At 53.3% G+C, this 20,661-nt stretch overlaps 46 non-coding genes across 46 annotated transcripts; 37 read left to right on the forward strand and 9 right to left on the reverse strand.

The window, feature by feature from the left end:
• Positions 1 to 244: 244 nt before the first annotated feature.
• Trnam-cau lies at positions 245 to 317 on the forward strand. Its single transcript has one exon. It is a non-coding gene; the product is annotated as a tRNA-Met (tRNA).
• Positions 318 to 639: 322 nt separating this feature from the next.
• Trnae-uuc lies at positions 640 to 711 on the forward strand. The gene has a single exon. It is a non-coding gene; the product is annotated as a tRNA-Glu (tRNA).
• A 295-nt stretch (positions 712 to 1,006) lies between these two features.
• On the forward strand, positions 1,007 to 1,079 carry Trnak-uuu. The gene has a single exon. It is a non-coding gene; the product is annotated as a tRNA-Lys (tRNA).
• Positions 1,080 to 1,218: 139 nt separating this feature from the next.
• Positions 1,219 to 1,300, forward strand: Trnas-aga. The gene has a single exon. It is a non-coding gene; the product is annotated as a tRNA-Ser (tRNA).
• A 283-nt stretch (positions 1,301 to 1,583) lies between these two features.
• On the reverse strand, positions 1,584 to 1,655 carry Trnag-ucc. The gene has a single exon. It is a non-coding gene; the product is annotated as a tRNA-Gly (tRNA).
• An 813-nt stretch (positions 1,656 to 2,468) lies between these two features.
• Trnam-cau lies at positions 2,469 to 2,541 on the forward strand. The gene has a single exon. It is a non-coding gene; the product is annotated as a tRNA-Met (tRNA).
• A 322-nt stretch (positions 2,542 to 2,863) lies between these two features.
• Positions 2,864 to 2,935, forward strand: Trnae-uuc. The gene has a single exon. It is a non-coding gene; the product is annotated as a tRNA-Glu (tRNA).
• A 295-nt stretch (positions 2,936 to 3,230) lies between these two features.
• Trnak-uuu lies at positions 3,231 to 3,303 on the forward strand. The gene has a single exon. It is a non-coding gene; the product is annotated as a tRNA-Lys (tRNA).
• A 139-nt stretch (positions 3,304 to 3,442) lies between these two features.
• Trnas-aga lies at positions 3,443 to 3,524 on the forward strand. The gene has a single exon. It is a non-coding gene; the product is annotated as a tRNA-Ser (tRNA).
• Positions 3,525 to 3,807: 283 nt separating this feature from the next.
• Positions 3,808 to 3,879, reverse strand: Trnag-ucc. The gene has a single exon. It is a non-coding gene; the product is annotated as a tRNA-Gly (tRNA).
• Positions 3,880 to 4,692: 813 nt separating this feature from the next.
• Positions 4,693 to 4,765, forward strand: Trnam-cau. The gene has a single exon. It is a non-coding gene; the product is annotated as a tRNA-Met (tRNA).
• Positions 4,766 to 5,087: 322 nt separating this feature from the next.
• Positions 5,088 to 5,159, forward strand: Trnae-uuc. Its single transcript has one exon. It is a non-coding gene; the product is annotated as a tRNA-Glu (tRNA).
• A 295-nt stretch (positions 5,160 to 5,454) lies between these two features.
• Positions 5,455 to 5,527, forward strand: Trnak-uuu. The gene has a single exon. It is a non-coding gene; the product is annotated as a tRNA-Lys (tRNA).
• Positions 5,528 to 5,666: 139 nt separating this feature from the next.
• On the forward strand, positions 5,667 to 5,748 carry Trnas-aga. The gene has a single exon. It is a non-coding gene; the product is annotated as a tRNA-Ser (tRNA).
• A 283-nt stretch (positions 5,749 to 6,031) lies between these two features.
• Trnag-ucc lies at positions 6,032 to 6,103 on the reverse strand. The gene has a single exon. It is a non-coding gene; the product is annotated as a tRNA-Gly (tRNA).
• Positions 6,104 to 6,916: 813 nt separating this feature from the next.
• Positions 6,917 to 6,989, forward strand: Trnam-cau. Its single transcript has one exon. It is a non-coding gene; the product is annotated as a tRNA-Met (tRNA).
• Positions 6,990 to 7,311: 322 nt separating this feature from the next.
• Trnae-uuc lies at positions 7,312 to 7,383 on the forward strand. Its single transcript has one exon. It is a non-coding gene; the product is annotated as a tRNA-Glu (tRNA).
• Positions 7,384 to 7,678: 295 nt separating this feature from the next.
• On the forward strand, positions 7,679 to 7,751 carry Trnak-uuu. The gene has a single exon. It is a non-coding gene; the product is annotated as a tRNA-Lys (tRNA).
• A 139-nt stretch (positions 7,752 to 7,890) lies between these two features.
• Trnas-aga lies at positions 7,891 to 7,972 on the forward strand. Its single transcript has one exon. It is a non-coding gene; the product is annotated as a tRNA-Ser (tRNA).
• Positions 7,973 to 8,255: 283 nt separating this feature from the next.
• Trnag-ucc lies at positions 8,256 to 8,327 on the reverse strand. The gene has a single exon. It is a non-coding gene; the product is annotated as a tRNA-Gly (tRNA).
• An 813-nt stretch (positions 8,328 to 9,140) lies between these two features.
• Trnam-cau lies at positions 9,141 to 9,213 on the forward strand. The gene has a single exon. It is a non-coding gene; the product is annotated as a tRNA-Met (tRNA).
• Positions 9,214 to 9,535: 322 nt separating this feature from the next.
• On the forward strand, positions 9,536 to 9,607 carry Trnae-uuc. Its single transcript has one exon. It is a non-coding gene; the product is annotated as a tRNA-Glu (tRNA).
• A 295-nt stretch (positions 9,608 to 9,902) lies between these two features.
• Trnak-uuu lies at positions 9,903 to 9,975 on the forward strand. Its single transcript has one exon. It is a non-coding gene; the product is annotated as a tRNA-Lys (tRNA).
• A 139-nt stretch (positions 9,976 to 10,114) lies between these two features.
• Positions 10,115 to 10,196, forward strand: Trnas-aga. Its single transcript has one exon. It is a non-coding gene; the product is annotated as a tRNA-Ser (tRNA).
• A 283-nt stretch (positions 10,197 to 10,479) lies between these two features.
• Positions 10,480 to 10,551, reverse strand: Trnag-ucc. Its single transcript has one exon. It is a non-coding gene; the product is annotated as a tRNA-Gly (tRNA).
• Positions 10,552 to 11,364: 813 nt separating this feature from the next.
• Trnam-cau lies at positions 11,365 to 11,437 on the forward strand. Its single transcript has one exon. It is a non-coding gene; the product is annotated as a tRNA-Met (tRNA).
• Positions 11,438 to 11,759: 322 nt separating this feature from the next.
• Positions 11,760 to 11,831, forward strand: Trnae-uuc. Its single transcript has one exon. It is a non-coding gene; the product is annotated as a tRNA-Glu (tRNA).
• Positions 11,832 to 12,126: 295 nt separating this feature from the next.
• Positions 12,127 to 12,199, forward strand: Trnak-uuu. Its single transcript has one exon. It is a non-coding gene; the product is annotated as a tRNA-Lys (tRNA).
• A 139-nt stretch (positions 12,200 to 12,338) lies between these two features.
• Trnas-aga lies at positions 12,339 to 12,420 on the forward strand. Its single transcript has one exon. It is a non-coding gene; the product is annotated as a tRNA-Ser (tRNA).
• A 284-nt stretch (positions 12,421 to 12,704) lies between these two features.
• Trnag-ucc lies at positions 12,705 to 12,776 on the reverse strand. Its single transcript has one exon. It is a non-coding gene; the product is annotated as a tRNA-Gly (tRNA).
• An 813-nt stretch (positions 12,777 to 13,589) lies between these two features.
• Positions 13,590 to 13,662, forward strand: Trnam-cau. Its single transcript has one exon. It is a non-coding gene; the product is annotated as a tRNA-Met (tRNA).
• A 322-nt stretch (positions 13,663 to 13,984) lies between these two features.
• Positions 13,985 to 14,056, forward strand: Trnae-uuc. Its single transcript has one exon. It is a non-coding gene; the product is annotated as a tRNA-Glu (tRNA).
• Positions 14,057 to 14,351: 295 nt separating this feature from the next.
• Trnak-uuu lies at positions 14,352 to 14,424 on the forward strand. The gene has a single exon. It is a non-coding gene; the product is annotated as a tRNA-Lys (tRNA).
• A 139-nt stretch (positions 14,425 to 14,563) lies between these two features.
• Positions 14,564 to 14,645, forward strand: Trnas-aga. The gene has a single exon. It is a non-coding gene; the product is annotated as a tRNA-Ser (tRNA).
• A 283-nt stretch (positions 14,646 to 14,928) lies between these two features.
• On the reverse strand, positions 14,929 to 15,000 carry Trnag-ucc. Its single transcript has one exon. It is a non-coding gene; the product is annotated as a tRNA-Gly (tRNA).
• Positions 15,001 to 15,813: 813 nt separating this feature from the next.
• Trnam-cau lies at positions 15,814 to 15,886 on the forward strand. Its single transcript has one exon. It is a non-coding gene; the product is annotated as a tRNA-Met (tRNA).
• Positions 15,887 to 16,208: 322 nt separating this feature from the next.
• Positions 16,209 to 16,280, forward strand: Trnae-uuc. The gene has a single exon. It is a non-coding gene; the product is annotated as a tRNA-Glu (tRNA).
• A 295-nt stretch (positions 16,281 to 16,575) lies between these two features.
• On the forward strand, positions 16,576 to 16,648 carry Trnak-uuu. The gene has a single exon. It is a non-coding gene; the product is annotated as a tRNA-Lys (tRNA).
• A 139-nt stretch (positions 16,649 to 16,787) lies between these two features.
• Trnas-aga lies at positions 16,788 to 16,869 on the forward strand. The gene has a single exon. It is a non-coding gene; the product is annotated as a tRNA-Ser (tRNA).
• A 283-nt stretch (positions 16,870 to 17,152) lies between these two features.
• Trnag-ucc lies at positions 17,153 to 17,224 on the reverse strand. The gene has a single exon. It is a non-coding gene; the product is annotated as a tRNA-Gly (tRNA).
• An 813-nt stretch (positions 17,225 to 18,037) lies between these two features.
• Trnam-cau lies at positions 18,038 to 18,110 on the forward strand. Its single transcript has one exon. It is a non-coding gene; the product is annotated as a tRNA-Met (tRNA).
• Positions 18,111 to 18,432: 322 nt separating this feature from the next.
• On the forward strand, positions 18,433 to 18,504 carry Trnae-uuc. Its single transcript has one exon. It is a non-coding gene; the product is annotated as a tRNA-Glu (tRNA).
• A 295-nt stretch (positions 18,505 to 18,799) lies between these two features.
• On the forward strand, positions 18,800 to 18,872 carry Trnak-uuu. Its single transcript has one exon. It is a non-coding gene; the product is annotated as a tRNA-Lys (tRNA).
• A 139-nt stretch (positions 18,873 to 19,011) lies between these two features.
• Positions 19,012 to 19,094, forward strand: Trnas-aga. Its single transcript has one exon. It is a non-coding gene; the product is annotated as a tRNA-Ser (tRNA).
• A 285-nt stretch (positions 19,095 to 19,379) lies between these two features.
• Positions 19,380 to 19,451, reverse strand: Trnag-ucc. The gene has a single exon. It is a non-coding gene; the product is annotated as a tRNA-Gly (tRNA).
• Positions 19,452 to 20,266: 815 nt separating this feature from the next.
• Positions 20,267 to 20,339, forward strand: Trnam-cau. The gene has a single exon. It is a non-coding gene; the product is annotated as a tRNA-Met (tRNA).
• The last annotated feature ends 322 nt before the right edge of the window (positions 20,340 to 20,661 follow it).

Raw genomic sequence — 20,661 nt, forward strand, 5'->3', positions numbered from 1 at the left:
CGCGTGCTATTTCTGAACTCTAGCGTCAGCCTGGCCCTACAGGCCGCTGTGTTCAGGTGCCGCAAGGGCGATGTACTGTAACCTCAGGCAGTGCTGCTTTCCGTTGAAAAAGCCGCGGCAGCAGTTTAATCTAGCAATTCGGGAAAGCACGTGTTGCAACACAACAGATTCTTGAGAAAGCGCCAACTGTCTATCTCTAATATGCGAGACTTACCAAGTTTCCTGGGACGATGCTTGCAAACGTGCCTCGGTAGCGCAGTGGGTAGCGTGTAAGTTTCATAATCTTAAGGTCGTGAGTTCGATCCTCACCCGGGGCATTTAATTTGCTGTACATCATGGCTGAATTAACGGCGTTGCTGTTGCTAGGGAACGAACTGAATTGTCGTTTGTTATCCACAAGGAGCCCACGCCTCAGCGTCAAAATGTTTACATCCAGCTATGGCAAGGTACAGCTTTGACCTTTCTCCTCCCCTGTTATGAGTAAAATATGATGCAAACTGCAATGAATTGTCAGTTTCGAGCTGTGCGCCATGCCAGTCTGCAAGCGCAAATATGCTCGCAAACAGAGAACACCACTAAGTCCGGATTCAGCACGAAAAGCGAGAGGAGAGGGAGTAAATCTGACGTTTATCGAGCAAATCCGGTGTGGTCTAGTGGCTAGGATACCTGGCTTTCACCCAGGAGGCCCGGGTTCGATTCCCGGTACCGGAAGGGAAGTTTTTGCGCACACGACCCTCCATGTTTTGGCCCTCCAACCCTCGTTTGTCGCCCCCCTTCCGGAGCTTCAACCGAGCGTAATCGGGGAAACAGGCACGAGATGCAATTACTGTCAGCACCGGGATAAAGGGAGAAGAGGCACTGGTCCGCTGTTGGGCTGCTACCAGCGTCAGTGGCAAGTCGGTGAAGTCGCCAGTTGCGCCAGAAGCCAGCAATTACCGTAGTACGCCTACACACGCGTTCCAGTTATTCACATTGCCTGCAGCTGCTCCATCCACAGCAAGCGTGAGCCCGGATAGCTCAGTCGGTAGAGCATTAGGCTTTTAACCTAAGGGTCCAGGGTTCGAGTCCCTGTCCGGGCGAAGATTTTAACGCTTCCGTAATGGCTCGTCTCGTAGCGCTGGTAGCCCTGCCGTAATCAGTGCACGGAGTTCGTTTCCTGTCAACATTCTGCGCAGAACGGTTTGATTTTTCACGATTCGAGGGCACGTTTGGCTGCGAGCAGTCGTGGCCGAGTGGTTAAGGCGTCTGACTAGAAATCAGATTCCCTCTGGGAGCGTAGGTTCGAGTCCTACCGACTGCGTCTCTTTTTTTTTTTTTTTTTTTTGTTTAAGAAGAAGGAGCACAAAACTTCGCAGTTTGCCTGTCGTTATGGTACTTCGCTACACCTCACCTCTCACAGCCGTTTATATCGCCTGTCCTCTTGATAAGGGCGAATTCCAAGCGTCAGCTTTCGCGTCAGCCGAGCAAAGTCGGGACAAGTCGGGACATACTACAGGATGGCCTGGAGTGGAGCAACGACGGAAAGAAAACGTTAATGTAACAGCACGTGGCTCACATACTCATACGTAAAAATTTGCGCCCGTTGCGGTGGCCGGGAATCGAACCCGGATCAACTGCTTGGAAGGCAACTATGCTCACCATTACACCACCACCGCACAGCCGCTGCTCGTAACGCCGCGCTGTGTCGGCTTCCCGGCCGCCGGCAGCGGCCCACGGTGATAGTAGCTGTAGGCGCTTTACGAGGTAGGAGGGTGCATCCACACGCGTTCGGGCAGCGCCTCCACGCACGCTGCGTCTTTGGGCAAGACTCGTCGCCGCGGCCGCAAGGTTACTCACACGATAGTGATGAGCGGTCGCTTTAAGGCAGTGTAGTGGGGGACTCCGCGTGTGTAGCACTTTTTTCGGCTGTATCCGGCGTCGTTGGGTGGCAATCCCACTTTCCCTGCAGACAGCTACTCTGGAATATGCTCGGGAAGCACGGCCGACCGCCCCCAACAAATGCAACTAAAAAAATGAGAACAACAACTAAAAAAGTGGTAGGTTGTTCGCCTACCACTCGGGCGGCCCGGGTTCGATTCCCGGCCGATGCATCGTTTCGCTGTTCTCGCTATAATGTTGCCGCGCCGATTGCTCGTTTGAGCTGCGTCAGCCTCAGGAATGTATAGCAGGATTCGCTGTGAGAAGAACCAAACACGCAGCTCGCAAGAGACCGTACTTGGACGGACGCGTGCTATTTCTGAACTCTAGCGTCAGCCTGGCCCTACAGGCCGCTGTGTTCAGGTGCCGCAAGGGCGATGTACTGTAACCTCAGGCAGTGCTGCTTTCCGTTGAAAAAGCCGCGGCAGCAGTTTAATCTAGCAATTCGGGAAAGCACGTGTTGCAACACAACAGATTCTTGAGAAAGCGCCAACTGTCTATCTCTAATATGCGAGACTTACCAAGTTTCCTGGGACGATGCTTGCAAACGTGCCTCGGTAGCGCAGTGGGTAGCGTGTAAGTTTCATAATCTTAAGGTCGTGAGTTCGATCCTCACCCGGGGCATTTAATTTGCTGTACATCATGGCTGAATTAACGGCGTTGCTGTTGCTAGGGAACGAACTGAATTGTCGTTTGTTATCCACAAGGAGCCCACGCCTCAGCGTCAAAATGTTTACATCCAGCTATGGCAAGGTACAGCTTTGACCTTTCTCCTCCCCTGTTATGAGTAAAATATGATGCAAACTGCAATGAATTGTCAGTTTCGAGCTGTGCGCCATGCCAGTCTGCAAGCGCAAATATGCTCGCAAACAGAGAACACCACTAAGTCCGGATTCAGCACGAAAAGCGAGAGGAGAGGGAGTAAATCTGACGTTTATCGAGCAAATCCGGTGTGGTCTAGTGGCTAGGATACCTGGCTTTCACCCAGGAGGCCCGGGTTCGATTCCCGGTACCGGAAGGGAAGTTTTTGCGCACACGACCCTCCATGTTTTGGCCCTCCAACCCTCGTTTGTCGCCCCCCTTCCGGAGCTTCAACCGAGCGTAATCGGGGAAACAGGCACGAGATGCAATTACTGTCAGCACCGGGATAAAGGGAGAAGAGGCACTGGTCCGCTGTTGGGCTGCTACCAGCGTCAGTGGCAAGTCGGTGAAGTCGCCAGTTGCGCCAGAAGCCAGCAATTACCGTAGTACGCCTACACACGCGTTCCAGTTATTCACATTGCCTGCAGCTGCTCCATCCACAGCAAGCGTGAGCCCGGATAGCTCAGTCGGTAGAGCATTAGGCTTTTAACCTAAGGGTCCAGGGTTCGAGTCCCTGTCCGGGCGAAGATTTTAACGCTTCCGTAATGGCTCGTCTCGTAGCGCTGGTAGCCCTGCCGTAATCAGTGCACGGAGTTCGTTTCCTGTCAACATTCTGCGCAGAACGGTTTGATTTTTCACGATTCGAGGGCACGTTTGGCTGCGAGCAGTCGTGGCCGAGTGGTTAAGGCGTCTGACTAGAAATCAGATTCCCTCTGGGAGCGTAGGTTCGAGTCCTACCGACTGCGTCTCTTTTTTTTTTTTTTTTTTTTGTTTAAGAAGAAGGAGCACAAAACTTCGCAGTTTGCCTGTCGTTATGGTACTTCGCTACACCTCACCTCTCACAGCCGTTTATATCGCCTGTCCTCTTGATAAGGGCGAATTCCAAGCGTCAGCTTTCGCGTCAGCCGAGCAAAGTCGGGACAAGTCGGGACATACTACAGGATGGCCTGGAGTGGAGCAACGACGGAAAGAAAACGTTAATGTAACAGCACGTGGCTCACATACTCATACGTAAAAATTTGCGCCCGTTGCGGTGGCCGGGAATCGAACCCGGATCAACTGCTTGGAAGGCAACTATGCTCACCATTACACCACCACCGCACAGCCGCTGCTCGTAACGCCGCGCTGTGTCGGCTTCCCGGCCGCCGGCAGCGGCCCACGGTGATAGTAGCTGTAGGCGCTTTACGAGGTAGGAGGGTGCATCCACACGCGTTCGGGCAGCGCCTCCACGCACGCTGCGTCTTTGGGCAAGACTCGTCGCCGCGGCCGCAAGGTTACTCACACGATAGTGATGAGCGGTCGCTTTAAGGCAGTGTAGTGGGGGACTCCGCGTGTGTAGCACTTTTTTCGGCTGTATCCGGCGTCGTTGGGTGGCAATCCCACTTTCCCTGCAGACAGCTACTCTGGAATATGCTCGGGAAGCACGGCCGACCGCCCCCAACAAATGCAACTAAAAAAATGAGAACAACAACTAAAAAAGTGGTAGGTTGTTCGCCTACCACTCGGGCGGCCCGGGTTCGATTCCCGGCCGATGCATCGTTTCGCTGTTCTCGCTATAATGTTGCCGCGCCGATTGCTCGTTTGAGCTGCGTCAGCCTCAGGAATGTATAGCAGGATTCGCTGTGAGAAGAACCAAACACGCAGCTCGCAAGAGACCGTACTTGGACGGACGCGTGCTATTTCTGAACTCTAGCGTCAGCCTGGCCCTACAGGCCGCTGTGTTCAGGTGCCGCAAGGGCGATGTACTGTAACCTCAGGCAGTGCTGCTTTCCGTTGAAAAAGCCGCGGCAGCAGTTTAATCTAGCAATTCGGGAAAGCACGTGTTGCAACACAACAGATTCTTGAGAAAGCGCCAACTGTCTATCTCTAATATGCGAGACTTACCAAGTTTCCTGGGACGATGCTTGCAAACGTGCCTCGGTAGCGCAGTGGGTAGCGTGTAAGTTTCATAATCTTAAGGTCGTGAGTTCGATCCTCACCCGGGGCATTTAATTTGCTGTACATCATGGCTGAATTAACGGCGTTGCTGTTGCTAGGGAACGAACTGAATTGTCGTTTGTTATCCACAAGGAGCCCACGCCTCAGCGTCAAAATGTTTACATCCAGCTATGGCAAGGTACAGCTTTGACCTTTCTCCTCCCCTGTTATGAGTAAAATATGATGCAAACTGCAATGAATTGTCAGTTTCGAGCTGTGCGCCATGCCAGTCTGCAAGCGCAAATATGCTCGCAAACAGAGAACACCACTAAGTCCGGATTCAGCACGAAAAGCGAGAGGAGAGGGAGTAAATCTGACGTTTATCGAGCAAATCCGGTGTGGTCTAGTGGCTAGGATACCTGGCTTTCACCCAGGAGGCCCGGGTTCGATTCCCGGTACCGGAAGGGAAGTTTTTGCGCACACGACCCTCCATGTTTTGGCCCTCCAACCCTCGTTTGTCGCCCCCCTTCCGGAGCTTCAACCGAGCGTGATCGGGGAAACAGGCACGAGATGCAATTACTGTCAGCACCGGGATAAAGGGAGAAGAGGCACTGGTCCGCTGTTGGACTGCTACCAGCGTCAGTGGCAAGTCGGTGAAGTCGCCAGTTGCGCCAGAAGCCAGCAATTACCGTAGTACGCCTACACACGCGTTCCAGTTATTCACATTGCCTGCAGCTGCTCCATCCACAGCAAGCGTGAGCCCGGATAGCTCAGTCGGTAGAGCATTAGGCTTTTAACCTAAGGGTCCAGGGTTCGAGTCCCTGTCCGGGCGAAGATTTTAACGCTTCCGTAATGGCTCGTCTCGTAGCGCTGGTAGCCCTGCCGTAATCAGTGCACGGAGTTCGTTTCCTGTCAACATTCTGCGCAGAACGGTTTGATTTTTCACGATTCGAGGGCACGTTTGGCTGCGAGCAGTCGTGGCCGAGTGGTTAAGGCGTCTGACTAGAAATCAGATTCCCTCTGGGAGCGTAGGTTCGAGTCCTACCGACTGCGTCTCTTTTTTTTTTTTTTTTTTTTGTTTAAGAAGAAGGAGCACAAAACTTCGCAGTTTGCCTGTCGTTATGGTACTTCGCTACACCTCACCTCTCACAGCCGTTTATATCGCCTGTCCTCTTGATAAGGGCGAATTCCAAGCGTCAGCTTTCGCGTCAGCCGAGCAAAGTCGGGACAAGTCGGGACATACTACAGGATGGCCTGGAGTGGAGCAACGACGGAAAGAAAACGTTAATGTAACAGCACGTGGCTCACATACTCATACGTAAAAATTTGCGCCCGTTGCGGTGGCCGGGAATCGAACCCGGATCAACTGCTTGGAAGGCAACTATGCTCACCATTACACCACCACCGCACAGCCGCTGCTCGTAACGCCGCGCTGTGTCGGCTTCCCGGCCGCCGGCAGCGGCCCACGGTGATAGTAGCTGTAGGCGCTTTACGAGGTAGGAGGGTGCATCCACACGCGTTCGGGCAGCGCCTCCACGCACGCTGCGTCTTTGGGCAAGACTCGTCGCCGCGGCCGCAAGGTTACTCACACGATAGTGATGAGCGGTCGCTTTAAGGCAGTGTAGTGGGGGACTCCGCGTGTGTAGCACTTTTTTCGGCTGTATCCGGCGTCGTTGGGTGGCAATCCCACTTTCCCTGCAGACAGCTACTCTGGAATATGCTCGGGAAGCACGGCCGACCGCCCCCAACAAATGCAACTAAAAAAATGAGAACAACAACTAAAAAAGTGGTAGGTTGTTCGCCTACCACTCGGGCGGCCCGGGTTCGATTCCCGGCCGATGCATCGTTTCGCTGTTCTCGCTATAATGTTGCCGCGCCGATTGCTCGTTTGAGCTGCGTCAGCCTCAGGAATGTATAGCAGGATTCGCTGTGAGAAGAACCAAACACGCAGCTCGCAAGAGACCGTACTTGGACGGACGCGTGCTATTTCTGAACTCTAGCGTCAGCCTGGCCCTACAGGCCGCTGTGTTCAGGTGCCGCAAGGGCGATGTACTGTAACCTCAGGCAGTGCTGCTTTCCGTTGAAAAAGCCGCGGCAGCAGTTTAATCTAGCAATTCGGGAAAGCACGTGTTGCAACACAACAGATTCTTGAGAAAGCGCCAACTGTCTATCTCTAATATGCGAGACTTACCAAGTTTCCTGGGACGATGCTTGCAAACGTGCCTCGGTAGCGCAGTGGGTAGCGTGTAAGTTTCATAATCTTAAGGTCGTGAGTTCGATCCTCACCCGGGGCATTTAATTTGCTGTACATCATGGCTGAATTAACGGCGTTGCTGTTGCTAGGGAACGAACTGAATTGTCGTTTGTTATCCACAAGGAGCCCACGCCTCAGCGTCAAAATGTTTACATCCAGCTATGGCAAGGTACAGCTTTGACCTTTCTCCTCCCCTGTTATGAGTAAAATATGATGCAAACTGCAATGAATTGTCAGTTTCGAGCTGTGCGCCATGCCAGTCTGCAAGCGCAAATATGCTCGCAAACAGAGAACACCACTAAGTCCGGATTCAGCACGAAAAGCGAGAGGAGAGGGAGTAAATCTGACGTTTATCGAGCAAATCCGGTGTGGTCTAGTGGCTAGGATACCTGGCTTTCACCCAGGAGGCCCGGGTTCGATTCCCGGTACCGGAAGGGAAGTTTTTGCGCACACGACCCTCCATGTTTTGGCCCTCCAACCCTCGTTTGTCGCCCCCCTTCCGGAGCTTCAACCGAGCGTAATCGGGGAAACAGGCACGAGATGCAATTACTGTCAGCACCGGGATAAAGGGAGAAGAGGCACTGGTCCGCTGTTGGGCTGCTACCAGCGTCAGTGGCAAGTCGGTGAAGTCGCCAGTTGCGCCAGAAGCCAGCAATTACCGTAGTACGCCTACACACGCGTTCCAGTTATTCACATTGCCTGCAGCTGCTCCATCCACAGCAAGCGTGAGCCCGGATAGCTCAGTCGGTAGAGCATTAGGCTTTTAACCTAAGGGTCCAGGGTTCGAGTCCCTGTCCGGGCGAAGATTTTAACGCTTCCGTAATGGCTCGTCTCGTAGCGCTGGTAGCCCTGCCGTAATCAGTGCACGGAGTTCGTTTCCTGTCAACATTCTGCGCAGAACGGTTTGATTTTTCACGATTCGAGGGCACGTTTGGCTGCGAGCAGTCGTGGCCGAGTGGTTAAGGCGTCTGACTAGAAATCAGATTCCCTCTGGGAGCGTAGGTTCGAGTCCTACCGACTGCGTCTCTTTTTTTTTTTTTTTTTTTTGTTTAAGAAGAAGGAGCACAAAACTTCGCAGTTTGCCTGTCGTTATGGTACTTCGCTACACCTCACCTCTCACAGCCGTTTATATCGCCTGTCCTCTTGATAAGGGCGAATTCCAAGCGTCAGCTTTCGCGTCAGCCGAGCAAAGTCGGGACAAGTCGGGACATACTACAGGATGGCCTGGAGTGGAGCAACGACGGAAAGAAAACGTTAATGTAACAGCACGTGGCTCACATACTCATACGTAAAAATTTGCGCCCGTTGCGGTGGCCGGGAATCGAACCCGGATCAACTGCTTGGAAGGCAACTATGCTCACCATTACACCACCACCGCACAGCCGCTGCTCGTAACGCCGCGCTGTGTCGGCTTCCCGGCCGCCGGCAGCGGCCCACGGTGATAGTAGCTGTAGGCGCTTTACGAGGTAGGAGGGTGCATCCACACGCGTTCGGGCAGCGCCTCCACGCACGCTGCGTCTTTGGGCAAGACTCGTCGCCGCGGCCGCAAGGTTACTCACACGATAGTGATGAGCGGTCGCTTTAAGGCAGTGTAGTGGGGGACTCCGCGTGTGTAGCACTTTTTTCGGCTGTATCCGGCGTCGTTGGGTGGCAATCCCACTTTCCCTGCAGACAGCTACTCTGGAATATGCTCGGGAAGCACGGCCGACCGCCCCCAACAAATGCAACTAAAAAAATGAGAACAACAACTAAAAAAGTGGTAGGTTGTTCGCCTACCACTCGGGCGGCCCGGGTTCGATTCCCGGCCGATGCATCGTTTCGCTGTTCTCGCTATAATGTTGCCGCGCCGATTGCTCGTTTGAGCTGCGTCAGCCTCAGGAATGTATAGCAGGATTCGCTGTGAGAAGAACCAAACACGCAGCTCGCAAGAGACCGTACTTGGACGGACGCGTGCTATTTCTGAACTCTAGCGTCAGCCTGGCCCTACAGGCCGCTGTGTTCAGGTGCCGCAAGGGCGATGTACTGTAACCTCAGGCAGTGCTGCTTTCCGTTGAAAAAGCCGCGGCAGCAGTTTAATCTAGCAATTCGGGAAAGCACGTGTTGCAACACAACAGATTCTTGAGAAAGCGCCAACTGTCTATCTCTAATATGCGAGACTTACCAAGTTTCCTGGGACGATGCTTGCAAACGTGCCTCGGTAGCGCAGTGGGTAGCGTGTAAGTTTCATAATCTTAAGGTCGTGAGTTCGATCCTCACCCGGGGCATTTAATTTGCTGTACATCATGGCTGAATTAACGGCGTTGCTGTTGCTAGGGAACGAACTGAATTGTCGTTTGTTATCCACAAGGAGCCCACGCCTCAGCGTCAAAATGTTTACATCCAGCTATGGCAAGGTACAGCTTTGACCTTTCTCCTCCCCTGTTATGAGTAAAATATGATGCAAACTGCAATGAATTGTCAGTTTCGAGCTGTGCGCCATGCCAGTCTGCAAGCGCAAATATGCTCGCAAACAGAGAACACCACTAAGTCCGGATTCAGCACGAAAAGCGAGAGGAGAGGGAGTAAATCTGACGTTTATCGAGCAAATCCGGTGTGGTCTAGTGGCTAGGATACCTGGCTTTCACCCAGGAGGCCCGGGTTCGATTCCCGGTACCGGAAGGGAAGTTTTTGCGCACACGACCCTCCATGTTTTGGCCCTCCAACCCTCGTTTGTCGCCCCCCTTCCGGAGCTTCAACCGAGCGTGATCGGGGAAACAGGCACGAGATGCAATTACTGTCAGCACCGGGATAAAGGGAGAAGAGGCACTGGTCCGCTGTTGGGCTGCTACCAGCGTCAGTGGCAAGTCGGTGAAGTCGCCAGTTGCGCCAGAAGCCAGCAATTACCGTAGTACGCCTACACACGCGTTCCAGTTATTCACATTGCCTGCAGCTGCTCCATCCACAGCAAGCGTGAGCCCGGATAGCTCAGTCGGTAGAGCATTAGGCTTTTAACCTAAGGGTCCAGGGTTCGAGTCCCTGTCCGGGCGAAGATTTTAACGCTTCCGTAATGGCTCGTCTCGTAGCGCTGGTAGCCCTGCCGTAATCAGTGCACGGAGTTCGTTTCCTGTCAACATTCTGCGCAGAACGGTTTGATTTTTCACGATTCGAGGGCACGTTTGGCTGCGAGCAGTCGTGGCCGAGTGGTTAAGGCGTCTGACTAGAAATCAGATTCCCTCTGGGAGCGTAGGTTCGAGTCCTACCGACTGCGTCTCTTTTTTTTTTTTTTTTTTTTGTTTAAGAAGAAGGAGCACAAAACTTCGCAGTTTGCCTGTCGTTATGGTACTTCGCTACACCTCACCTCTCACAGCCGTTTATATCGCCTGTCCTCTTGATAAGGGCGAATTCCAAGCGTCAGCTTTCGCGTCAGCCGAGCAAAGTCGGGACAAGTCGGGACATACTACAGGATGGCCTGGAGTGGAGCAACGACGGAAAGAAAACGTTAATGTAACAGCACGTGGCTCACATACTCATACGTAAAAATTTGCGCCCGTTGCGGTGGCCGGGAATCGAACCCGGATCAACTGCTTGGAAGGCAACTATGCTCACCATTACACCACCACCGCACAGCCGCTGCTCGTAACGCCGCGCTGTGTCGGCTTCCCGGCCGCCGGCAGCGGCCCACGGTGATAGTAGCTGTAGGCGCTTTACGAGGTAGGAGGGTGCATCCACACGCGTTCGGGCAGCGCCTCCACGCACGCTGCGTCTTTGGGCAAGACTCGTCGCCGCGGCCGCAAGGTTACTCACACGATAGTGATGAGCGGTCGCTTTAAGGCAGTGTAGTGGGGGACTCCGCGTGTGTAGCACTTTTTTCGGCTGTATCCGGCGTCGTTGGGTGGCAATCCCACTTTCCCTGCAGACAGCTACTCTGGAATATGCTCGGGAAGCACGGCCGACCGCCCCCAACAAATGCAACTAAAAAAATGAGAACAACAACTAAAAAAGTGGTAGGTTGTTCGCCTACCACTCGGGCGGCCCGGGTTCGATTCCCGGCCGATGCATCGTTTCGCTGTTCTCGCTATAATGTTGCCGCGCCGATTGCTCGTTTGAGCTGCGTCAGCCTCAGGAATGTATAGCAGGATTCGCTGTGAGAAGAACCAAACACGCAGCTCGCAAGAGACCGTACTTGGACGGACGCGTGCTATTTCTGAACTCTAGCGTCAGCCTGGCCCTACAGGCCGCTGTGTTCAGGTGCCGCAAGGGCGATGTACTGTAACCTCAGGCAGTGCTGCTTTCCGTTGAAAAAGCCGCGGCAGCAGTTTAATCTAGCAATTCGGGAAAGCACGTGTTGCAACACAACAGATTCTTGAGAAAGCGCCAACTGTCTATCTCTAATATGCGAGACTTACCAAGTTTCCTGGGACGATGCTTGCAAACGTGCCTCGGTAGCGCAGTGGGTAGCGTGTAAGTTTCATAATCTTAAGGTCGTGAGTTCGATCCTCACCCGGGGCATTTAATTTGCTGTACATCATGGCTGAATTAACGGCGTTGCTGTTGCTAGGGAACGAACTGAATTGTCGTTTGTTATCCACAAGGAGCCCACGCCTCAGCGTCAAAATGTTTACATCCAGCTATGGCAAGGTACAGCTTTGACCTTTCTCCTCCCCTGTTATGAGTAAAATATGATGCAAACTGCAATGAATTGTCAGTTTCGAGCTGTGCGCCATGCCAGTCTGCAAGCGCAAATATGCTCGCAAACAGAGAACACCACTAAGTCCGGATTCAGCACGAAAAGCGAGAGGAGAGGGAGTAAATCTGACGTTTATCGAGCAAATCCGGTGTGGTCTAGTGGCTAGGATACCTGGCTTTCACCCAGGAGGCCCGGGTTCGATTCCCGGTACCGGAAGGGAAGTTTTTGCGCACACGACCCTCCATGTTTTGGCCCTCCAACCCTCGTTTGTCGCCCCCCTTCCGGAGCTTCAACCGAGCGTAATCGGGGAAACAGGCACGAGATGCAATTACTGTCAGCACCGGGATAAAGGGAGAAGAGGCACTGGTCCGCTGTTGGGCTGCTACCAGCGTCAGTGGCAAGTCGGTGAAGTCGCCAGTTGCGCCAGAAGCCAGCAATTACCGTAGTACGCCTACACACGCGTTCCAGTTATTCACATTGCCTGCAGCTGCTCCATCCACAGCAAGCGTGAGCCCGGATAGCTCAGTCGGTAGAGCATTAGGCTTTTAACCTAAGGGTCCAGGGTTCGAGTCCCTGTCCGGGCGAAGATTTTAACGCTTCCGTAATGGCTCGTCTCGTAGCGCTGGTAGCCCTGCCGTAATCAGTGCACGGAGTTCGTTTCCTGTCAACATTCTGCGCAGAACGGTTTGATTTTTCACGATTCGAGGGCACGTTTGGCTGCGAGCAGTCGTGGCCGAGTGGTTAAGGCGTCTGACTAGAAATCAGATTCCCTCTGGGAGCGTAGGTTCGAGTCCTACCGACTGCGTCTCTTTTTTTTTTTTTTTTTTTTGTTTAAGAAGAAGGAGCACAAAACTTCGCAGTTTGCCTGTCGTTATGGTACTCTCGCTACACCTCACCTCTCACAGCCGTTTATATCGCCTGTCCTCTTGATAAGGGCGAATTCCAAGCGTCAGCTTTCGCGTCAGCCGAGCAAAGTCGGGACAAGTCGGGACATACTACAGGATGGCCTGGAGTGGAGCAACGACGGAAAGAAAACGTTAATGTAACAGCACGTGGCTCACATACTCATACGTAAAAATTTGCGCCCGTTGCGGTGGCCGGGAATCGAACCCGGATCAACTGCTTGGAAGGCAACTATGCTCACCATTACACCACCACCGCACAGCCGCTGCTCGTAACGCCGCGCTGTGTCGGCTTCCCGGCCGCCGGCAGCGGCCCACGGTGATAGTAGCTGTAGGCGCTTTACGAGGTAGGAGGGTGCATCCACACGCGTTCGGGCAGCGCCTCCACGCACGCTGCGTCTTTGGGCAAGACTCGTCGCCGCGGCCGCAAGGTTACTCACACGATAGTGATGAGCGGTCGCTTTAAGGCAGTGTAGTGGGGGACTCCGCGTGTGTAGCACTTTTTTCGGCTGTATCCGGCGTCGTTGGGTGGCAATCCCACTTTCCCTGCAGACAGCTACTCTGGAATATGCTCGGGAAGCACGGCCGACCGCCCCCAACAAATGCAACTAAAAAAATGAGAACAACAACTAAAAAAGTGGTAGGTTGTTCGCCTACCACTCGGGCGGCCCGGGTTCGATTCCCGGCCGATGCATCGTTTCGCTGTTCTCGCTATAATGTTGCCGCGCCGATTGCTCGTTTGAGCTGCGTCAGCCTCAGGAATGTATAGCAGGATTCGCTGTGAGAAGAACCAAACACGCAGCTCGCAAGAGACCGTACTTGGACGGACGCGTGCTATTTCTGAACTCTAGCGTCAGCCTGGCCCTACAGGCCGCTGTGTTCAGGTGCCGCAAGGGCGATGTACTGTAACCTCAGGCAGTGCTGCTTTCCGTTGAAAAAGCCGCGGCAGCAGTTTAATCTAGCAATTCGGGAAAGCACGTGTTGCAACACAACAGATTCTTGAGAAAGCGCCAACTGTCTATCTCTAATATGCGAGACTTACCAAGTTTCCTGGGACGATGCTTGCAAACGTGCCTCGGTAGCGCAGTGGGTAGCGTGTAAGTTTCATAATCTTAAGGTCGTGAGTTCGATCCTCACCCGGGGCATTTAATTTGCTGTACATCATGGCTGAATTAACGGCGTTGCTGTTGCTAGGGAACGAACTGAATTGTCGTTTGTTATCCACAAGGAGCCCACGCCTCAGCGTCAAAATGTTTACATCCAGCTATGGCAAGGTACAGCTTTGACCTTTCTCCTCCCCTGTTATGAGTAAAATATGATGCAAACTGCAATGAATTGTCAGTTTCGAGCTGTGCGCCATGCCAGTCTGCAAGCGCAAATATGCTCGCAAACAGAGAACACCACTAAGTCCGGATTCAGCACGAAAAGCGAGAGGAGAGGGAGTAAATCTGACGTTTATCGAGCAAATCCGGTGTGGTCTAGTGGCTAGGATACCTGGCTTTCACCCAGGAGGCCCGGGTTCGATTCCCGGTACCGGAAGGGAAGTTTTTGCGCACACGACCCTCCATGTTTTGGCCCTCCAACCCTCGTTTGTCGCCCCCCTTCCGGAGCTTCAACCGAGCGTGATCGGGGAAACAGGCACGAGATGCAATTACTGTCAGCACCGGGATAAAGGGAGAAGAGGCACTGGTCCGCTGTTGGGCTGCTACCAGCGTCAGTGGCAAGTCGGTGAAGTCGCCAGTTGCGCCAGAAGCCAGCAATTACCGTAGTACGCCTACACACGCGTTCCAGTTATTCACATTGCCTGCAGCTGCTCCATCCACAGCAAGCGTGAGCCCGGATAGCTCAGTCGGTAGAGCATTAGGCTTTTAACCTAAGGGTCCAGGGTTCGAGTCCCTGTCCGGGCGAAGATTTTAACGCTTCCGTAATGGCTCGTCTCGTAGCGCTGGTAGCCCTGCCGTAATCAGTGCACGGAGTTCGTTTCCTGTCAACATTCTGCGCAGAACGGTTTGATTTTTCACGATTCGAGGGCACGTTTGGCTGCGAGCAGTCGTGGCCGAGTGGTTAAGGCGTCTGACTAGAAATCAGATTCCCTCTGGGAGCGTAGGTTCGAGTCCTACCGACTGCGTCTCTTTTTTTTTTTTTTTTTTTTGTTTAAGAAGAAGGAGCACAAAACTTCGCAGTTTGCCTGTCGTTATGGTACTTCGCTACACCTCACCTCTCACAGCCGTTTATATCGCCTGTCCTCTTGATAAGGGCGAATTCCAAGCGTCAGCTTTCGCGTCAGCCGAGCAAAGTCGGGACAAGTCGGGACATACTACAGGATGGCCTGGAGTGGAGCAACGACGGAAAGAAAACGTTAATGTAACAGCACGTGGCTCACATACTCATACGTAAAAATTTGCGCCCGTTGCGGTGGCCGGGAATCGAACCCGGATCAACTGCTTGGAAGGCAACTATGCTCACCATTACACCACCACCGCACAGCCGCTGCTCGTAACGCCGCGCTGTGTCGGCTTCCCGGCCGCCGGCAGCGGCCCACGGTGATAGTAGCTGTAGGCGCTTTACGAGGTAGGAGGGTGCATCCACACGCGTTCGGGCAGCGCCTCCACGCACGCTGCGTCTTTGGGCAAGACTCGTCGCCGCGGCCGCAAGGTTACTCACACGATAGTGATGAGCGGTCGCTTTAAGGCAGTGTAGTGGGGGACTCCGCGTGTGTAGCACTTTTTTCGGCTGTATCCGGCGTCGTTGGGTGGCAATCCCACTTTCCCTGCAGACAGCTACTCTGGAATATGCTCGGGAAGCACGGCCGACCGCCCCCAACAAATGCAACTAAAAAAATGAGAACAACAACTAAAAAAGTGGTAGGTTGTTCGCCTACCACTCGGGCGGCCCGGGTTCGATTCCCGGCCGATGCATCGTTTCGCTGTTCTCGCTATAATGTTGCCGCGCCGATTGCTCGTTTGAGCTGCGTCAGCCTCAGGAATGTATAGCAGGATTCGCTGTGAGAAGAACCAAACACGCAGCTCGCAAGAGACCGTACTTGGACGGACGCGTGCTATTTCTGAACTCTAGCGTCAGCCTGGCCCTACAGGCCGCTGTGTTCAGGTGCCGCAAGGGCGATGTACTGTAACCTCAGGCAGTGCTGCTTTCCGTTGAAAAAGCCGCGGCAGCAGTTTAATCTAGCAATTCGGGAAAGCACGTGTTGCAACACAACAGATTCTTGAGAAAGCGCCAACTGTCTATCTCTAATATGCGAGACTTACCAAGTTTCCTGGGACGATGCTTGCAAACGTGCCTCGGTAGCGCAGTGGGTAGCGTGTAAGTTTCATAATCTTAAGGTCGTGAGTTCGATCCTCACCCGGGGCATTTAATTTGCTGTACATCATGGCTGAATTAACGGCGTTGCTGTTGCTAGGGAACGAACTGAATTGTCGTTTGTTATCCACAAGGAGCCCACGCCTCAGCGTCAAAATGTTTACATCCAGCTATGGCAAGGTACAGCTTTGACCTTTCTCCTCCCCTGTTATGAGTAAAATATGATGCAAACTGCAATGAATTGTCAGTTTCGAGCTGTGCGCCATGCCAGTCTGCAAGCGCAAATATGCTCGCAAACAGAGAACACCACTAAGTCCGGATTCAGCACGAAAAGCGAGAGGAGAGGGAGTAAATCTGACGTTTATCGAGCAAATCCGGTGTGGTCTAGTGGCTAGGATACCTGGCTTTCACCCAGGAGGCCCGGGTTCGATTCCCGGTACCGGAAGGGAAGTTTTTGCGCACACGACCCTCCATGTTTTGGCCCTCCAACCCTCGTTTGTCGCCCCCCTTCCGGAGCTTCAACCGAGCGTAATCGGGGAAACAGGCACGAGATGCAATTACTGTCAGCACCGGGATAAAGGGAGAAGAGGCACTGGTCCGCTGTTGGGCTGCTACCAGCGTCAGTGGCAAGTCGGTGAAGTCGCCAGTTGCGCCAGAAGCCAGCAATTACCGTAGTACGCCTACACACGCGTTCCAGTTATTCACATTGCCTGCAGCTGCTCCATCCACAGCAAGCGTGAGCCCGGATAGCTCAGTCGGTAGAGCATTAGGCTTTTAACCTAAGGGTCCAGGGTTCGAGTCCCTGTCCGGGCGAAGATTTTAACGCTTCCGTAATGGCTCGTCTCGTAGCGCTGGTAGCCCTGCCGTAATCAGTGCACGGAGTTCGTTTCCTGTCAACATTCTGCGCAGAACGGTTTGATTTTTCACGATTCGAGGGCACGTTTGGCTGCGAGCAGTCGTGGCCGAGTGGTTAAGGCGTCTGACTAGAAATCAGATTCCCTCTGGGAGCGTAGGTTCGAGTCCTACCGACTGCGTCTCTTTTTTTTTTTTTTTTTTTTGTTTAAGAAGAAGGAGCACAAAACTTCGCAGTTTGCCTGTCGTTATGGTACTTCGCTACACCTCACCTCTCACAGCCGTTTATATCGCCTGTCCTCTTGATAAGGGCGAATTCCAAGCGTCAGCTTTCGCGTCAGCCGAGCAAAGTCGGGACAAGTCGGGACATACTACAGGATGGCCTGGAGTGGAGCAACGACGGAAAGAAAACGTTAATGTAACAGCACGTGGCTCACATACTCATACGTAAAAATTTGCGCCCGTTGCGGTGGCCGGGAATCGAACCCGGATCAACTGCTTGGAAGGCAACTATGCTCACCATTACACCACCACCGCACAGCCGCTGCTCGTAACGCCGCGCTGTGTCGGCTTCCCGGCCGCCGGCAGCGGCCCACGGTGATAGTAGCTGTAGGCGCTTTACGAGGTAGGAGGGTGCATCCACACGCGTTCGGGCAGCGCCTCCACGCACGCTGCGTCTTTGGGCAAGACTCGTCGCCGCGGCCGCAAGGTTACTCACACGATAGTGATGAGCGGTCGCTTTAAGGCAGTGTAGTGGGGGACTCCGCGTGTGTAGCACTTTTTTCGGCTGTATCCGGCGTCGTTGGGTGGCAATCCCACTTTCCCTGCAGACAGCTACTCTGGAATATGCTCGGGAAGCACGGCCGACCGCCCCCAACAAATGCAACTAAAAAAATGAGAACAACAACTAAAAAAGTGGTAGGTTGTTCGCCTACCACTCGGGCGGCCCGGGTTCGATTCCCGGCCGATGCATCGTTTCGCTGTTCTCGCTATAATGTTGCCGCGCCGATTGCTCGTTTGAGCTGCGTCAGCCTCAGGAATGTATAGCAGGATTCGCTGTGAGAAGAACCAAACACGCAGCTCGCAAGAGACCGTACTTGGACGGACGCGTGCTATTTCTGAACTCTAGCGTCAGCCTGGCCCTACAGGCCGCTGTGTTCAGGTGCCGCAAGGGCGATGTACTGTAACCTCAGGCAGTGCTGCTTTCCGTTGAAAAAGCCGCGGCAGCAGTTTAATCTAGCAATTCGGGAAAGCACGTGTTGCAACACAACAGATTCTTGAGAAAGCGCCAACTGTCTATCTCTAATATGCGAGACTTACCAAGTTTCCTGGGACGATGCTTGCAAACGTGCCTCGGTAGCGCAGTGGGTAGCGTGTAAGTTTCATAATCTTAAGGTCGTGAGTTCGATCCTCACCCGGGGCATTTAATTTGCTGTACATCATGGCTGAATTAACGGCGTTGCTGTTGCTAGGGAACGAACTGAATTGTCGTTTGTTATCCACAAGGAGCCCACGCCTCAGCGTCAAAATGTTTACATCCAGCTATGGCAAGGTACAGCTTTGACCTTTCTCCTCCCCTGTTATGAGTAAAATATGATGCAAACTGCAATGAATTGTCAGTTTCGAGCTGTGCGCCATGCCAGTCTGCAAGCGCAAATATGCTCGCAAACAGAGAACACCACTAAGTCCGGATTCAGCACGAAAAGCGAGAGGAGAGGGAGTAAATCTGACGTTTATCGAGCAAATCCGGTGTGGTCTAGTGGCTAGGATACCTGGCTTTCACCCAGGAGGCCCGGGTTCGATTCCCGGTACCGGAAGGGAAGTTTTTGCGCACACGACCCTCCATGTTTTGGCCCTCCAACCCTCGTTTGTCGCCCCCCTTCCGGAGCTTCAACCGAGCGTGATCGGGGAAACAGGCACGAGATGCAATTACTGTCAGCACCGGGATAAAGGGAGAAGAGGCACTGGTCCGCTGTTGGGCTGCTACCAGCGTCAGTGGCAAGTCGGTGAAGTCGCCAGTTGCGCCAGAAGCCAGCAATTACCGTAGTACGCCTACACACGCGTTCCAGTTATTCACATTGCCTGCAGCTGCTCCATCCACAGCAAGCGTGAGCCCGGATAGCTCAGTCGGTAGAGCATTAGGCTTTTAACCTAAGGGTCCAGGGTTCGAGTCCCTGTCCGGGCGAAGATTTTAACGCTTCCGTAATGGCTCGTCTCGTAGCGCTGGTAGCCCTGCCGTAATCAGTGCACGGAGTTCGTTTCCTGTCAACATTCTGCGCAGAACGGTTTGATTTTTCACGATTCGAGGGCACGTTTGGCTGCGAGCAGTCGTGGCCGAGTGGTTAAGGCGTCTGACTAGAAATCAGATTTCCCTCTGGGAGCGTAGGTTCGAGTCCTACCGACTGCGTCTCTTTTTTTTTTTTTTTTTTTTTGTTTAAGAAGAAGGAGCACAAAACTTCGCAGTTTGCCTGTCGTTATGGTACTTCGCTACACCTCACCTCTCACAGCCGTTTTTATCGCCTGTCCCTCTTGATAAGGGCGAATTCCAAGCGTCAGCTTTCGCGTCAGCCGAGCAAAGTCGGGACAAGTCGGGACATACTACAGGATGGCCTGGAGTGGAGCAACGACGGAAAGAAAACGTTAATGTAACAGCACGTGGCTCACATACTCATACGTAAAAATTTGCGCCCGTTGCGGTGGCCGGGAATCGAACCCGGATCAACTGCTTGGAAGGCAACTATGCTCACCATTACACCACCACCGCACAGCCGCTGCTCGTAACGCCGCGCTGTGTCGGCTTCCCGGCCGCCGGCAGCGGCCCACGGTGATAGTAGCTGTAGGCGCTTTACGAGGTAGGAGGGTGCATCCACACGCGTTCGGGCAGCGCCTCCACGCACGCTGCGTCTTTGGGCAAGACTCGTCGCCGCGGCCGCAAGGTTACTCACACGATAGTGATGAGCGGTCGCTTTAAGGCAGTGTAGTGGGGGACTCCGCGTGTGTAGCACTTTTTTCGGCTGTATCCGGCGTCGTTGGGTGGCAATCCCACTTTCCCTGCAGACAGCTACTCTGGAATATGCTCGGGAAGCACGGCCGACCGCCCCCAACAAATGCAAACTAAAAAAATGAGAACAACAACTAAAAAAGTGGTAGGTTGTTCGCCTACCACTCGGGCGGCCCGGGTTCGATTCCCGGCCGATGCATCGTTTCGCTGTTCTCGCTATAAATGTTGCCGCGCCGATTGCTCGTTTGAGCTGCGTCAGCCTCAGGAATGTATAGCAGGATTCGCTGTGAGAAGAACCAAACACGCAGCTCGCAAGAGACCGTACTTGGACGGACGCGTGCTATTTCTGAACTCTAGCGTCAGCCTGGCCCTACAGGCCGCTGTGTTCAGGTGCCGCAAGGGCGATGTACTGTAACCTCAGGCAGTGCTGCTTTCCGTTGAAAAAGCCGCGGCAGCAGTTTAATCTAGCAATTCGGGAAAGCACGTGTTGCAACACAACAGATTCTTGAGAAAGCGCCAACTGTCTATCTCTAATATGCGAGACTTACCAAGTTTCCTGGGACGATGCTTGCAAACGTGCCTCGGTAGCGCAGTGGGTAGCGTGTAAGTTTCATAATCTTAAGGTCGTGAGTTCGATCCTCACCCGGGGCATTTAATTTGCTGTACATCATGGCTGAATTAACGGCGTTGCTGTTGCTAGGGAACGAACTGAATTGTCGTTTGTTATCCACAAGGAGCCCACGCCTCAGCGTCAAAATGTTTACATCCAGCTATGGCAAGGTACAGCTTTGACCTTTCTCCTCCCCTGTTATGAGTAAAATATGATGCAAACTGCAATGAATTGTCAGTTTCGAGCTGTGCGCCATGCCAGTCTGCAAGCGCAAATATGCTCGCAAACAGAGAACACCACTAAGTCCGGATTCAGCACGAAAAGCGAGAGGAGAGGGAGTAAATCTGACGTTTATCGAGCAAA

Source organism: Schistocerca americana, unplaced genomic scaffold, assembly GCF_021461395.2.
Source record: "Schistocerca americana isolate TAMUIC-IGC-003095 unplaced genomic scaffold, iqSchAmer2.1 HiC_scaffold_1272, whole genome shotgun sequence".
Classification (NCBI taxonomy): Eukaryota; Metazoa; Arthropoda; class Insecta; order Orthoptera; family Acrididae; genus Schistocerca; species Schistocerca americana.